The sequence below is a fragment of the Trichechus manatus genome, unplaced genomic scaffold (genome assembly GCF_000243295.1).
Source record: "Trichechus manatus latirostris isolate Lorelei unplaced genomic scaffold, TriManLat1.0 scaffold00202, whole genome shotgun sequence".
NCBI lineage: Eukaryota > Metazoa > Chordata > Mammalia > Sirenia > Trichechidae > Trichechus > Trichechus manatus.
The window spans coordinates 1,974,105-1,989,534 of NW_004444138.1; the positions used below are offsets into that span (position 1 = coordinate 1,974,105).

The 15,430-nt window shown below is 39.3% G+C and overlaps 1 protein-coding gene across 1 annotated transcript in view; it reads left to right on the plus strand.

Moving 5' to 3' along the window:
* SH3BGR (SH3 domain binding glutamate rich protein) overlaps positions 1 to 15,430 on the plus strand; it is an 85,421-nt gene that overhangs the window by 57,678 nt on the left and 12,313 nt on the right. The window lies entirely within an intron of this gene.

Consider the following 15,430-nt stretch of genomic DNA (forward strand, 5'->3'; position numbering starts at 1 on the left):
GAGTATTAGAGATTTGAATTCCCTATCAGGTACTTCTAGTGCATTTTCTTCCACAGGAGAGTCATCTGGTGTTTTAATTTGGACACCTACTTGAACCATCCTGTCCTGTTTTTGTAAATGTTTTGATATTGTTTGCTGTTTTCGGGGCATTTCTCTCATTTATTGGTTGTAGATTTGTTTGTTTCATCCCTTTTTTTAAGAAAAAAAATTTGAGTATGTCTGAGCAGGCGGACTGTGTGCTGTTTGTTGTTTGCTCGTCTGTGTGCTCAATACTTTTCACCTCCTTCTCCAGCTGGCAGGTTCAGTCACTCAGATATGGTACAGCAGGGCAGGTCTAGCTGAAGAGGAGCCGCTGGGACGGGTTGTTTGTGGCACTCACTACAGCCACCAGGGTGGGTCGGTAATCAGTGCTGGGCAGGTTCCAGTAGGCCGTGCCTGCACTGCTTGGTGCTGTGATGTCAAGCGCACGGTGCAGGTAGGCAGGATGCAGCAGGGAGATGGTTATGTGTGGAGCTAATCCCTGTTTGCTGGTCTCCGATAGGAGTCCAAGATGGTGGATCTGCGCTGCATTAGCTGGTAGGGGACCTCTGCATAAATCTCTCCTCACTCTCTGTTCTCTTTCAGTATTCTCACTCCATTTGGTGCTTGGCCGAGTTCTTTATCTCTTCATTTAATGTTCTAGGGTTTCAGGATTGTTGCATTCTCTGTTTGGCTTAGTTTTTCGGATCTTCGCTGTGGAGGGACAGCATGGTGCTTCTGCCTAGAGCACCATCTTGCCGTAACCTCCTGTTTTTTTATTTTTTGAATTTGAATTTTGTTTTACATTTTTCACTCATTCTAACCAGGACCTTCTATTGTGATCCTGGTCAGAGTGGTCAGTAGTGATAGCCAGGCATCGTCTAGTTCTTCTGGTCTCAGATTAGAGGAGGCTGTGAGTTATGTGGCCAGTAGTCTTTTGGACTAGGTGCTTCAATGAGTATTTGGTTTTCTTCATTCTCCTCTGCTCCAGGCAGGGAGAGACCAATACGGTGCTTGTTAGATGGCTGCTCGCAAGCTTTTAAGACCCCAGATGCTACTCACCAGGCTAGGATGTAGAACTTTAATTTTATGAACTATGTTTTGCCAGTTGACTTAGATGTCCCCCGAGACTATGGTCCTTAGCCTGTAAGTCCAGTAGTTTAGTCTTGATGTCTAAGTAGTTTCTATAACTGTGCCCCCTATGTGCTCTATTATATATATAAATATACATGCAGCATTTACAAATACATATGTAAAAATATCCACAACCATATCTATATATGTACATGGGGTGTACTCCCATACAACCTCTCTCACTTATTTAACATAAATATTAGCCTGTGTATCTACTCACAAATTATTGTTTGTTATTACTGTTGTTGAAGGATTGTATATGTTATACCATTTACCATTGTTGTTGTTAGGTGCCATCGAGTTGGTTCTGACTCGTAGTGACCCCATGTACAACAGAATGAAACACTCCCCGGTCCTGTGCCATCCTCACAATTGCTGTTATGCTTGAGCCCATTGTTGTAGTCACTGTGTCAATCCATTTCGTTGAGGGTCTTCCTCTTTTTTGCTGACCTCTGCTTTACCAAGCATGATGTCCTTCTCCAGGGACTGATCCCTCTTGATAACATGTCCAAAGTATGTGAGACGTTATCTAGCCATCCTTGCTTCTAAGGAGTGTTCTGGTTGTACTTCTTCCAAGACAGATTTGTTCATTCTTTTGGCAGTCCATGGTATAGTCAATATTCTTTGCCAGCACAATTCAAAGGCATCAATTCTTCAGTCTTCCATATTCATTGCCCAGCTTTCGCATGCGTTTACGATGCAATTGAAAACACCATGGCCTGGGTCAGGTGCACCTTAGTCTTCAAGGTGGCATTTTTGCTTTTTAACACTTTAAAGAGGTCTTTTGCAGCAGATTTGCCCAGTGCAGTGCGTCATTTGATTTATTGACTGCTGATTCCATGGGTGTTGATTGTGGATCCAAGTAAAATGAAATTCTTGACAACTTCAATCTTTTCTCCATTTACCATTTACTATAGTTACTCTTTATTCTTCCACACCTCTGTGTCTTCCTTTGCCTTGGTTACATTGTGTATTGCCTTTCCTTCATCAGAATTAACACTTGTCTACTAACTAGTTAGTGATTCTCCCTCCCTCTCCCTCGCACCCCTGGTAACTGTCAAAGAATGTTTCTTTCTATGTGTAAACCTATCCTTGACTTTTTATAGTGCTCTCATACAATATTTGTCTTTTTGTGTTGGGCTTATTTCACTCAGTATAATGTCCTCCAGATTCAAGAAGGCCTTATTTCTTGTAATAACAGAGCTGAAAATCAAACCTAGAGTCTTATCGTGATAGTGGCTGGATTACAATGCCATTTGAATTCCCAACCTCATATGGTGTCTGAACTTAAAGTGAGTGCACTGATTGGGAAAAAATGGGATCCTGAAACTTGGGATGGAGGTTATGCATGGGCTCAGCAACATGGACTTCCACTCATCGAGGCTGATTTGGTGGCAGCTGCTACTGAGTGCCCAATCTGCCAGCAGCAGAGACTCACACTGAATCTCTGATATGGCATTCCTCAAGTGATCAGCCAGCAACCTAGTGGCAGCTGATTACATTGAACTGCTTTCATCATGGAAGGGACATCGTTTTGTTCTTACTGGAATAGACACTCTTGATATGGATTTGTCTTTCCTGCATGCAATGCTTCTGCCAAATCTATCCATGGACTCACAGAATGCCTTATCCACCATCATGTTATTCCACAGAACATTGCCTCAGATCAAGGGACTCACTTCACAGCAAATGAAGTGTGGCAGTGGGCCCATGCATATGGAATTCTCTGATCTAACTGTGTTCCCCATCATCCTGAAGCAGCTGACTTGATAGAATGATAGAATGGCCTTCTCAAGACACAATTATGGCACCAGCTAGGTGGCAGTACTTTGCAGGGTTGGGGCGATGTTCTCTAGGAGGCTGTATATGTTCTAAACCAGCGTCCAGTATGTGGTGGTGTTTCTCCCATAGCTAGGACTCATGGTTCCGTAAATCAAGGGGTGGAGATGGAGTGGCACCACTCATTATTACCCCTAGTGACCTACTTACAAAATTTTTGCTTCCTGTCCCTGCAACCCTATGCTTTGTGGGTCTAGAGTTACAATGGGAGGAATGCTCCCACCTTACTAAAGGATGACTCTCAAGTCACAGCCTTACTTAAGTTAAACGCTTACTCAAGTCACTGCCTTACTCAGGTACCTGATGTAAGGGGAGTCTCCTTGAGGGTGTGACCTACATCCCATATATATGGATGCTGTGTCAAAGCTTGCTCTTGCTCTGGATCCTGGATCTGGCCTGTCATTATCTGACCTCTGGTTCTTGGGACTTGAGCCAATAACCTGCCAATTCTGGGATTCACCACACTCCATAGAGTTGTGGGCTAGCAGCCTGTTGTCTGACCTGCTGATTTGGGATTCATTAGCCCCTGCAACCACGTGATTCAGGAGAAGCCACCAGCTGGTTTCCTGACCCATGGATTTGGGACTTGCCAGCCTCCACAACTGTGTGAGCCATTTCCTTGAGATAAATCTTTATGTGTACATACACACACACACACATGCACGCACACACACACGCATGTATATGCTTCATTGGTTTTGTTTCTATGGAGAACCCAGCCTAAGATAATGTATAATTATGCCAATTAAATAGAAATTATGCTAATAAATCTAGTTTCATGAATTTGAATTGTTAATGCAGATCACCTAACTTCACTATGCAATGGCCTTTGCGTTCCTTACCTCAACCAAGAATTCCATAAATAACTCTCCATAGACACAATACAAGTACAAATTTGCTTTATTTATTTATTCCTTAATTTGTTTGTTTGTCCTGAGCTTCATTTCAAAAAAGATTTGTGATGACGGTCTGAATTCATTCTCACTATAGGAGAAACAATTCAAAATCCATACTTTACCGAGAATGGGTTTGTAGAGGCACGTGAATGTCTTGCATATATCAGGATTCTTCAAGTAATAATATTTGTGGTCTGTTAGTGCTTATGTTAACAGCTGCACGTCTAGCCTTAATTCCATCTCCAAATGATAACATATAGATTTAGGAGTTGGTTAATGGCTCTGTAGAGTAGGGGGAAGAGCTTACCTCTTAAAGAAATGCCTTTCTTTTTTGAATTTTTAAAAAAATTTTATTGTACTTTCAGTAGAAGTTTACAATTCAAGTTAGTCTCTTATACAAAAATTTATACACACATTGTTATGTGACCCTAACTGCTCTCCCTATACTGTGACAGCACAGTCCTCCTTTCCACTCTGATTTCCCGTGTCCATTCAGCCAGCTGCTGACCCTCTCTGCCTTCTCATCTCACCTGCGGAGGACAGGAGCTGCCCATTTAGTCTCATGTATCTACTTGAGCTAGGAAAAAGAAATGCCTTTCTGACTTTGGTCAAGTTAAATACAACATATTTCATGTAATTGATTAACAATTTTAAAAAGTACTAAAGACTATTACATGCAATTTAAAATTTTTTAATTTGGAATAGGAGTAGTTAACTGAGTCATGTTAGTTTAGCTGTTAGATTTAAGAGATGGTGACTTAGTGTTAAGATATATTTCTTGGTAGGGATACTCAGATCACTCACATCCTGAAAGATAAGAAGGAAGATGGAGGGACGAGTGTTTAGGCAAAGGGAAGAGCAAGTGCAAAGGCCCTGAGGCAGGAAATAACTCGGGGAGTTCTAAGACCTGTCATAAGGCTCCGTTGCTGGGGTGAGGGGAAGAGTGGCACTGTTGGGGGTGGGGGTGGGTGGATGCTGCAGGCAGGGTGGCTCACAGGCCGTGGTTGTGCTTTAGAGTCTATCTTAAGTGCATTGGAGACATTGTAAGGGTTTTAAACAGAGAAGTAAAATAATCTTATTTTCTTCTTTCAAAACTCATTTTAGCTACTGCAGCATGGATGGATTAAAGAGGATGCAAACTATTACAGTAATACATCAGAGAGGTGATGATAGCTTGGAATAGAGTGATGGGGATAGAATTGAAGAGAAGTGGAGGAAGAATTGATGAGACATGCTGATGGACTGAATATGGGAGTGGGGGGTGGAATAAATGATTACTTCTAGTCACTGGTTGTAGACATTTGCTCTGATGGTGGACTGTACTTACAGGAGGGTATTAAGTTTGAAATGAGACTTCTAAGTGAAGAAGTAAGGCAGCAACTGGATGTTGATCTGTATCTCAAGGAGGTCTGACTGGAGATGCACATATGGAAGCCACAGCGTATGGATGGAGTTGAAGTTGTGGGAGTGAATGAGACTGAGTAATTAGAGAGGGCTGACAGTGAGGAGGCCAGGTTCGAGGGGTCCAACTTTAAAGCTGGATAGAGGATGAGGAGACACTAGCTAAGGAGGTTGGGATGGTGAGGTCTGTGACACAGGAGGAAACCAGGAGTGCGTGGTGTCAAAGAAGCTGAGAAGGAGCATTTTTCATAGAAGAGGACAGGCCAGTTAAGTTGCATGCTGCCGAGAGTTTGAGTCAGGTGAGGACAGAAAAGTGACCATTGGAACTGACAACAAGGAGACTATTGTGACCTTGACAAAAATAGTTTCCGAGGAGCAGTGGGTACAGAGCCATACTGAAGTGGTCTAAGCAGAACTAGTAGTGAGAAAGAGAGATTAAGCATAGCCAGCTATTTTGGGGACATTTTCTCATGAAAGAGAGGGGAAAATGTCAGATATCATGGTTCTTAAAAGTTCCCTACCACAGGAAGTTTTCGGACAGTCCCTTCTTAGATCCCTGCTTGCTGACACGTCCCTGGCTTCCTCTTTCTTTTCCATCCTGCCCCACCTTCTAGAAAGTTCTCATGTTTTCTTAACCTGAGCTTCTTTTCTCTCAGTAGACAGCTCCCATATATGTCTTCCTATTATTTCTCAATTCCTTCCTTCCAGACCCCAGACCAGTGAGTGGTGGGAGATGTGTGTGTGTTGCAGAAAGAAGCATAGCTTTTATAACCAAAGGCCCACGAAAGGGACCTTTCTACCCCTGGTCTATAGTAATCTGGCAAAGCTTGGAAATCGCCATTTTTCTTTAACCTTTCATAGGTCAGATTTCATAAACAGAGCCACACCCTTTACCAAGAGTCACAATAAACAAGGGAGAAAGGGGTAATAGAAAAATATATTCTCTCCCCAGTCCAGCAAAACCCCAGAATCATGTTTTTCTTTGTTCCTTCCCTTTGCAATGTTCTTTCTTTCTTTTTTTCCATTCCTTTTTTATTTTTTGGTAATGTTAGGATTTTTTTTCATGTGGCTGTAGTCTTTATAATGATCGTTTAAAACTTTTGTATAATAATCAAATTGTTGTATCGTAACTTACTCGTTCTTTTACTTTGTGTCGCTTTCTTATTATTGTATCATGAACTTCTTTATGCTGTTAAAGTCTCATAATTGTTGTTAAAATAGTTCCTGTAATAGTGTAGTAGTGTTTCATTGTATAGATGTAACACCATTTCATTAACCATTCACTCACTGAAGGGTATCTGGGTTGTTTCCAGTTTTGGGCTATTATAAGTAAATTACTGTAAATAATCATTCACAGGTTTTTGTGCAACTATACATTTTTTTCTTGTATTCTTAGTTTTTCCATTGTGATAAATATATATATTTAAGAAAACACTTGGCCATTTTAGCATTCTTCGCATGTATAATTCAGTGACATTAATTGTATTCATCATGTTGTGCAACCATCATTATGAATTTACAGATTTTTCCATCGCCCAATAGAAGTTCAGTGTCCCTTAAGCCATGAGTTTCTCTTTCCCACTCTCTTCCTCTCACCCTTGGTAACCACTAATAAACTTAGTTCTCTATACATTTGCCTAGTCTAGATATTTCATATAAGTGGAACCATATAATATTTGTCCTTTTGTGACTGACGTATTTCACTCAGCATAATGTTTTCAGGGTTCTTCCATGTTGTAGCATTTATCAGGACTGCATTTGCCTTTGTCGTTGTTGTTAGGCAGCCTCGAGTCGATTCCGACTCATAGTAACCCTATGTACAACAGAAGGAAACACTGCCCATCCTCACAGTCATTGCTGAGTTTGAGTCCATTGTTGCAGCCACTATGTCAGTCCATCTCTTTGAGGGTCTTCCTCTTTTTCACTGACACTCTACTTTACCAAGCATGATGTCCTTCTCCAGGGACTGATCCCTCCTGATAACATGTCCAAAGTATGTGAGACTTTATCTAGCCATCCTTGTTTCTATGGAGTGTTCTGGTTGTACTTCTTCCAAGACAGATTTGTTCATTCTTTGGCAGTCCATGGTATAGTCAGTATTCTTCGCCAACACCATAATTCAAAGGTATCAATTCTTCTTCGGTCTTCCTTACTCAACTGTCCAGCTTTCATGTGCATATGAGGCGATTGAAAACACCATGGCTTGGGTCAGGCGCACCTTAGTCTTCAAAGTGACATCTTTGCTTTTTAACACTTTGAAGAGTTCTTTTGCAGCAGATTTGCCCAATGCAGTGTGTAAGTTTGAATAATAGTCATATTAACTGGTCTTCCTTATAGGCATATGGATATTATCCTATCATGAAAGCATTGTACTTCAGGGTAGATCTTGAAATGTTCTTTTTGATGATGAATGTAACACCATTCCTCTTCAATCTGTCATTCCCAGCATAGTAGACTATATGATTGTCTGATTCAAGATGGCCAATACCAGTCCATTTCAGCCACTAATGCCTAGGATATCGATGTTTTATGCATTCCATTTCATTTTTGTCGATTTCCAGTATTTTCCTAGATTCATACTTCATACATTCCATATTCTGATTATTAATGGATGTTTGCAGCTGTTTCTTCTCATTTTGAGTTGTGCCACATCAGCAAATGAAGGTCCCAAAAGCTTGACTCCATCCAGGTCATTAAGGTCGACTGTATTCTGAGGAGGCAGCTCTTCCCCAGTCGTCTTTTGAGTGCCTTCCAACCTGAGGGGCTCATCTTCTGGCGCTGTATCTGACAATGTTGTGCTGATAGTCATTAGGTTTTCACTGGCTAATTCTTTTCAGAAGTAGACCACCAGCTCCTTCTTCCTAGTTTGTCTTAGCCTGGAAGGTCAGCTGAAACCTATCCACCATGGATGACCCTGCTGGTATTTGAATACCGATGGCATAGCTTCCAGCATCGCAGCAACACACAAGCCCCCACAGTATGACAAACTGCGTGGGGGTCATTTCTTTTTATGGCTGAGTAGTATTCCATTGTATGTATGTACCACATTTTGTTTATCCATTCATCTGTTAAGGACACTTAGGTTGTTTCCACCTTTCAGCTGTTGTGAATAGCGCTACAATGACTATTGGTGTGCAAATATCTGAGTCCTTGCTTTCAAGTCTTTTGGATATATACCTAGAAGTGCAATTGCTGGGTTATAAGGTAGTTCTATGTTTAATTTTTTGAGGAACTGTCAAACTTTTCCACAGCAGCTGCACCATTTTGCATTCCCACCAGCAATGTACAAGGGTCCCAGTTTCTCTACATATTGTCAACACTTGTTATTTTCCATAATTTTGATTATAGTCATCCTAGTGGGTTATCTTTGCACTCTCTTGATAGTGTCCTTTGATACACAAAAGTTTTTAGTTTTCATGAAGTCCAATTTATCTATTTTTTCTTTTGTTGACTGTGCTTTTGATGTCATATTTTAGATACTGTTGCCAAATCCAAGGTCATGCAGCTTTGCTCCTATATTTTCTTCTAAGAGTTTTATAGTTTGAACTCCTAAATTTAGGCCTTTTAGTCATTTTGAGTTAGCTTTTGTATATGGTGTAAGTTAAGGGTCTGTCTCAGATATCTAGTGCTGCTATAATAGAAATACCATAAGTGGATGGCTTTAACAAATAGAAGTTTATTCTCTCACAGTTTAGGAGGCTAGAAGTTCAAATTCAGGGTGCCAGCTCCTGGGGAAGGCTTTATCTCTCTGTTGGAACTGGGAGAATGTCCTTGTCATCAATCTTCCCCTGGTCTGGAGCTTCTCAGCACAGGGACCCCGGGTCCAAAGGATGCACTCCACCCTTGGAGCTTTTCTCTTGGTAGTATGAGGTCCCTATCTCTCTGCTGGCTTCTCTCTCCTTTTATCTCCTGTAAGATAAAAGATGATGCAGGTCACACCCCAGGGAAACTCACCTTACATCAGATTAGGGCTGTGACCTGAGTAAGGGTGTTGCATCTCACCCTAATCCTCTTTAATATAACCTAATCTTGCCTCATTAACCACAGTCAGAGAATAGGATTTACAACACATAGGAAAATTACATCAAATCACAAAATGGTGGGAATTGTGACCTAGCCAACTTGATACACATTTTGGGGGGACACAATTCAACCCATGATAAGGTCCAACTTCATTTTTTTGCCAGCACCATTTGTTGAAATGACTGTCTTTCCCCACTGAATGGTCTTGACACCCTTGTTGAAAATCAATTGACTATAGATGTGAGGGTTTGAAAATATTGTTTTATTTAAAAATTAATTTATATCAGATTAATAAATATATATTATTATAAAGGTCAAACCGTCCTAGAAGGATTATTGCAAAGAGCAGTGGGCCCTGCCTCAAACCCTGTATGTCAGATAATGGCTTAATTTCCCATTCTTTCTTTTATAGCTTGCTTAGGTACAGGATTATAGGTTGGTCATTATTTCGCCTGAGAATTGAGAAGATGCTGCTTTGTATTCTTCTAGCTTCCAGAGTTGCTATTGAGAAACTTGATGCCAGTCTATCTTCTGATCTTTTGTACGTGTCTGTTTTTGTTTTTCCCTTTTCCAGGAGATTTTAGGATCCTCTTTTGATGTTGTATGATGAGGTGTCTCGCATAGGTCTTTTTTCAGTATTTGTGTTGGGCGCTTGCTGGGCCCTTTGAATCTCGAAAGTCACATCCTTCTGTCCTGTTGGGAGTACAATTTCTATGGCAATTCATTTCCTATTAGTTTCCATTTTCTTTTCATTTTCGTATTCTTCTTATTTGAATACTGGATCTCTTGGACAAATTCTCCAATTTTCTTTTCTTCCATTTTCCATACTTTTGTCTTTTTGTTCTACTTTCTATGTTTCCTCAACTTTATCTTCCTTCTGTTGATACTTTTTTCATTTCTGCTATCATATTTTTACTTCTTGAGAGCTCTTTGTTTTCTCTGAATGTTCCTTTTATTAAATAGCTTCCAGTTCTTGTTATATGGATTTATTATTTTTCTTAATTCTGAGTTTATTAAATATAGTTTTTTGTTTTTGTTTTTTTTACATTTTCTTCAACTCTCTGCACTCTCTGTTTTCACTAAGTGTCCTTATTCTCCGTTTGCTTTCCTTTTTATTTTTGTGTAAGATGTTTTTCTCAAATGTCTGGTGACTCCACTTAAGAATGAGGCACTAGAGTTGAATGGGCGCCTTATGTCCATGGCTGAGGCTTTCGGTGTGGTGGGCTTCACTGTAGGACAATTTCAAGATGCAGTATCGGCTCTTTGTTAGGGACCCTGGACTGTCAGACTCCGTGGGCTTTTTCTGCTGATTTGGATGAACTTCTCCAGAGAGAAAGTACCTGTGGGAAGTGGGAGTAAATCTGGCATCAGTATTCTGGGAGCAGGTGGGGAAGGGGATAGGAGTGTCTTCCCTTCAGGCTGTGGGTTCCCACATAACCCCCTTGTGCTCACTATGGCTCCCCACCTCAGCTGACTTCATGCTCAGGAGACTAGACTTCCTCTGGTTCAACTTCTGCAGAGATCAGGAATGGGGAGGGAATCTAAATTTGGTTTTTATGTCCAGCGCATCCCTCTTTGTAGGTAATGAGGTATCACTATTTTTCTGGTTAAGTCAGTTATTTCTCAGCTGTTCCTTTTCCTGCCCTCACAGTTTTGTGGACATTCCTTTTATGTGGTAGCCTCCTCAGCTGGTCTCTTTGGCCTCTTAGGTTTACCCTTTCATTTTTAATGTCTTTCTTGCCATGTTGGTGGGGTTCTGTGAAGAAGCCAGGGCAAGTGTTCAGTTTCCATGATTAACTAGAAACTGCTTGTTGTTTTCCATGACCCCAAACTTCTTGAAAAGGAAGTGTCATCCCCTTTTCATCTATAAGTTCTTTTCATATGTCAGTTAATTCTAATTTTTTCAGTTATGTAATTTGAAATTAAACATGTTCTTTAACTTTTTGTTGTGTCTTTTTAAAACAGCTTTATTGAGATATGATTTACACACCACACTATTCACGGATCTTAAGCATATAATTCAGTGGCTTTTAGTTTACTCACAGATGCAACCATCACCACTGACTACTTCTAGAGTGTCTTCTTCACACCAAAGAGAAACCTGGCTCCCCTTAGCTGTCACCCACCAATTCCACCATCCCCCCAGCCCTAGGCAACCACTAATCTACTTTCTGTTCTATGAATTTGCCTCTTCTGGATATTTCATATAAATGAAATGTAATATATGGTTTCCATTCCAGTTTTCCTCCTTCCCCAGAGGCCACCACTATGAGGAATTTGGTACTGCCCAGTTTTAAAAATTTTTTTTAGTATATGTCTATTGCCACAAACAACCCATCAGGTTGTTTTGTACTTTTAATGCCTAATTAGTAGCATATTTTTAAATGGAATGTTCTGGATTTTGCTTTATAAAAAAACTTGATGTTATGTTTTGAGATCTATCCATACTAATACATGTAAATCTCATTCAGCCTCTGCGAACGTTCATCTTCTTCCGTTATTTTATGTCTCATTTCAGTTTTGAGATCTGCCTTGGTTTGTGCTGGTTGTTGTTGTTAGGTGCCATCGAGTCAATTCCAACTCATAGCGACCCCATGTGACAGAGTAGAACTGCCTCATAGGGTCTTTAAGGCTGTAATCTTTACAGGGGAGTCCTGGTGGTACAGTAGTTAAGCGTTCAGTTACTAACTGAAAGGTTGGCGGTTTGAACCCACTAGTTGCTCCGTGGGAGAAAGATGTGGCAGCCTGCTTCCATAAAGATTACATCCTTGGAAACCCTATGAGGCAGTTCTACTCTGTTCTATAGGGTCCTATAGGGTCGCTATGAGTTGGAATTGACTGGACAGCAATGAGTTTCAATCTTTATGGGAGCAGATCACCAAGTCTTTCTCCCACAGAGCTGCTGGGTGGATTCAAACAGCCAACCCTTTGGTTGGCAGCCAAGTGCTTAACCGTTGCACCACCAGGGCTTCATAGGTTTGTGCTTAGGTACTGTCATATTGCATGAAAATTTCTTTAATCATATACAAGAAAAGGATGGCCATGGAATTATAAAGCCCAATCTAGAGAGGCCTAAGAAGCCAACCAGTTCAGATTCTTCTGTTCACAGAGGACAAACTTGAAGTCCAATGGTCTTAAGTGATTCGTACAAAGACGCACCACTAATTAGCAGCACAGTCCGTGCTAGACCCTTCAGTGTTGTCAGCATTGCTTACGCACAAGGGGAAAGTACTTCAAGTATCCTTTGGGAAGACAGGCCCTTGATGGTTTATGGAAATGATATTATTCCTCATGGTGTCACTTTGTAGTAAACAACATTGTGGAGAAGTGTCAGCAAGGAACTTAATCTTGCTCAAGCTAAAATAGACACGCTTGGTAGAAGTAAATCTTCACTACGTCATTCTACATGGCAGTCAAATACAGAAATCAAAAACTGCTGGAAATACATTAAGAGCTTGTTAAAACACATCTTTTAGTAAACATATTGTGTGCCAGGCAATAGTCTAAGCACACATATAATAATTCATATGTATAAGATATACATATACACACATAAATAGATATTAATAGAATATCTACTTTTCTCTTATATTTATTAAGCAGTTTCAAAAGCTATCATGTACTTGGTCAGAAAGAAAACCTCCATAAATTTCAAAAAGCACAGATTTTATGGACTGCATTCTTATCCCAAATATAGAAGGAAAATCTAAGGTGGCATTATCATAAAAACTTAAGAAATTAATATGCACTTTTTCAAATAACCCTGAATCCAAGCAAAAAAAAACCCTGAAATTACAAACCACTTAGAAATAAAGAAGAGAGAAAATATTTCATACTCAAACTCCAATACACAGCTAAAACTCTATTCAGAGAAAAATTGGTAACTTTAAATACTCTTTGGATGAAGAAAGAATGGTTAAAATTAATAAACTAAATATTCAACTTAAACGATGAGGAAAAAAAAAAAAACAAAATGAAAAAGTAGGCACCGTGAACCAATTAAAAGGAAAGCCGTAATCAATTAAATACAAAAGAGAGTGAAGGAGGGAGAGGGGGAGGAAGAGATGAAGAAGATGAGAGATAGAGATAGAATATGTGTGTGTGTGTATATATTTGTTGTTATTGTTGTTAGGTGCTGTCGAGTTGGCTCCGACTCATAGCAACCTTATGTATAACAGAATGAAATATTGCCTGGTCCTGCATCATTCCCACAATTGTTGCTATGTTTGAGTCCATGTAGTGCAGCCACTATGTTAATCCATCTCATTGAGGGTTTTCCTCCTTTTTGTTGACCTCTCCTTTACCAAGCATGATGTCCTTCTCCAGAGATTGGTAACATGTTCAAAGTAAGTGAGATGAAGTCTCACCATCCTTACTACTAAGGAGCATCCTAGCTGTACTTCCTCCAAGACAGATTTGTTCATTCTGGCAGCCCATGGTATATTTAATATTCTTCACCAACATCACAGTTTAAATTTGTCGGTTCTTCTTTGGTCTTCTTTTTTCATTGTCCAACTTTCGCATGCCTATGAGGTCATCGAAAATACCATGGCTTGGGTCAGGCACACCTTCGCCATCAAAGTGACATATACGTAATACGTATACACAATATAATAGATTGAATAGATAAATAGAGAAACCTCTGGCCAGTTAATATATTACTTAGGACACTTTCAGTTATGCCTAGATCAATTTGTTATGAATATAGAGGAAAAAAGTCTAAACAAAATATTAGCAAACTATATCCAGCAGTGAGTTAAAAGTAATACACTATAATGAGAGCAGCATTTACTCTAAGAGTTCATGGATGGTTAGTAACAGGCATTCTATCAACACAATTTATTACATAAACTCATTAATGGAGAAAAATCATATTAGTGCATCCATGAATACCAAGAAGATATGCGATACAATTCATCAGCTATTCCTAGTTAAAATACAAATAGAATGAAATATGAATAGAAAGAAATGGCTTAAATATGATAAAAAACAATTACAAAAAGGGAACTATAAATATCATAATAAACCATAATATGTAAGTATCATAATAAACCATGATACTTAGTTACCTTTTAGTAATGACATGAAATATTGAAGACTTTCTAGAAAAGTTAGAAACAAGATAAATATGCCTGTTATTCCATATTATTAAACATTGTTTCAGAAGCTGTAGTTATTGCAATAATGTAAGAAAATGAAATACATATGTAATATGAATGAAATGAAAAAGAAAAATTAGCTTTATTTGCATATGATATGAAGGCAATTATTGGAACAGGAAATATAAACCAAAAAATCCCATTGCCGTCGAGTCGATTCTGACTGCTAACAACCCTGTAGGACAGAGTAGAACTGCCTCATAGGGTTTCCTAGGCTGTAATCTTTGCAAAAGCAAACTGCCACATCTTTCTCCTGCGGTGCTGTTGGTAGGTTTCAACCGCTGACCTTTTAGTTAGCAGCCTAACACTTAACCACTGTGCAATTAGGGCTCCTTACAGGAAAGACAAGTGGCTAAAAACTTCTGAAAATTATGCCTTTCCTTTTAGTAACTACAAAAATATAAATGAAAACAAAAATGAAATTCCATTTTCCACTCAACAGATTGGCAAAGATTAAAAAGAGCAATCATCTTTATTGTTCATGCGTACAAAAGAAAAAGGAAGTATTCACATTTTATTCTGGTAATAGAAATTGCTACAATGTTTTTTAGAAAGAAACGTAGTAATACCTGTTTTTAAAAAAACCCACCGTTTTATTCTGTTTAGTGTGTAGCATAGTGTTGTTTGTTGAAGCAAAAACAAGTAAACATCTGAATATCCATGAGCTGGGAAATAGTTGCATAAATTATTATATGTTTACATAATGAAATATTAAGCAGATGTTAAAAAGAATGAACAAGAACTGTGTGAATTAACCTGGACAAATGTCCTTGACAGATTAAGCTAAAAGACCCAAGTTGTGTACATTGTGAATCCATTTCTGTTTTTTTAAAAAAATTATATTTGTTTTTATTGTGATGAAGAGAGCAAGAAGGAAGGGGAGGGGGAGGGAGAGAGAGAGTATGTGCCCTGGTGTATGTGTGCGTATATATATATATATATATATATATATATATATAT